Below are 1,879 nucleotides of genomic sequence, written 5' to 3'. Positions count from 1 at the left end.
CATTCTCCTTCATGGACCAATAAACCTCCAGTCGTCGAATTACACGATCAGATCTGATACCATTAACTCTTACTTTCGTATCGAACCTATATTTGTGGTCTTCGTAATTTTCTCTTACAATTGTCATCATATGATTGATTTTACATATGCCCTTCTCTTATTCACACGTCGGGAAAATGATAATGGATTGATCAGTAAAGTGTTTATTAGGTGTTCAGGTAACTAGACCCATTTTCAAATTGCCCATCATAAAGGGCTGTTAAGATAGATTCTAATAGTTATATTGAGTGGTAGAGCTGCCACGCTTTAACCATAAGCAAGAACTAAATTCTGAACTTTATTTTGATCACTGTTCCTGGTATTCTTTTGTTTTGTATCTGAATCATATTTCAGAGGGTGAAGTTTGTTATTGTGTTATACAGACTGGCAAAATGCATGTGTATACTGCGGGTCAAACCAAGCCTCATATCTTCTGGCATAATTTACGTTAACTTGAATAATGAATAATGGAAGTACCCTTAAATATGTAAGTAATGTCACTGTCACCATAATGCGACTAACGTAAAACCATGTCTTGTTTTATTTATAATGCTAACATTATTGATAAGTTGTAACTAATTTCCATTTATCACCAATTTTTAACTTTCTAAGTCGCGATAAGGAAATATTGCCGATCTTAACTCACTCACTATTAGCGTTAGCGCAATATGATTGCACACATGTTGATTGCTTTTATTGTTTATTTTCTTTAAAGATCTTTTCACTACTAAGCGTGTTCACTATGTTGTAAGCCATATATTTGATATTACTTCATCTTTATTTACACTTATAATTCTAGCAATGAACGATATTTCCACAGTTATATATAACTGACTATATATATATTGCATCTAATATATATTGCATCTAAAACAGTTTACCTATAGAGGGCGATAGAATATTAAAACAGGCTATAGATGACCAACAACTTCAGTTCAAATTAAAATGAAACCAGTTGGTAAATTTAAATTTCCTTTGATCGTTTCATGAATTACGTATCCTAAGGAGTGGATGATCGCATCGACTGGTAAAGCTACATATATCAGTAAGTTTGACTTATCAAAAGGCTTCTGGCAGATCCCCATCACAGACCATGCAAAGAAAATATCGGCTTTCGCTACACCAGAAGGGTCAGTGTGTATATATTTGGATTTTGCAATAAGGTCAAGATGTGCTTCCGTTTATTTAGGCATTGAAAAGCCGTCAGCTCAGTAAATGATTATGTTGCCAGAATTATTCAAGTACACATTGCTCACATTCTGCTCACAAGTGCATATATTTTACTAACATTTCAGAATGGTCCTCCAATGAAATCTATCATGTGTATAACAAAATTATTTCTTGTTTGTTGGTGTTTGTTGTTTAACATAACCTTCCACTACACTAAATCAGAATCACATTGCCGTTTGCAAATATCTGAAGAGATAAAGACATGGGACAGCTGTGATTGCATGAAATAGTGCAAAATGTTTGGGTTTTTTTTTCAAAAGCGCTTCCATCCCGTAATAAAACTGACAACAAATTTAAGTGAGTGAGTGAGTTAATATTTAACATCACATCGGCAATATTGCAGCCATATCGTGACGAAAAGATTCTTGGAAGAAGGAATTTATGTATATGGTAAAAACCTGTCAACGAAGGACAGTAAAACAACTAGAATATCACAATAAGAAATAAAACTAGCGTCAAAAATTAAAACCAATATCACTATTCAGACAATACAATATAAAAACAGGCTATAGATTGCCAACAGCTGAAGGTAGAGCACCATACTAGGGGCCATGGGGACTTTCAGTACTTCTGCTACCTGCATGGTCCCTAGCTGGGTGTACACCATCCC

Source organism: Haliotis asinina, chromosome 7, assembly GCF_037392515.1.
Source record: "Haliotis asinina isolate JCU_RB_2024 chromosome 7, JCU_Hal_asi_v2, whole genome shotgun sequence".
Lineage (NCBI taxonomy): Eukaryota > Metazoa > Mollusca > Gastropoda > Lepetellida > Haliotidae > Haliotis > Haliotis asinina.
The sequence above is the reverse complement of the archived record's forward strand: the minus strand, read 5'-3'. Positions refer to the sequence as shown.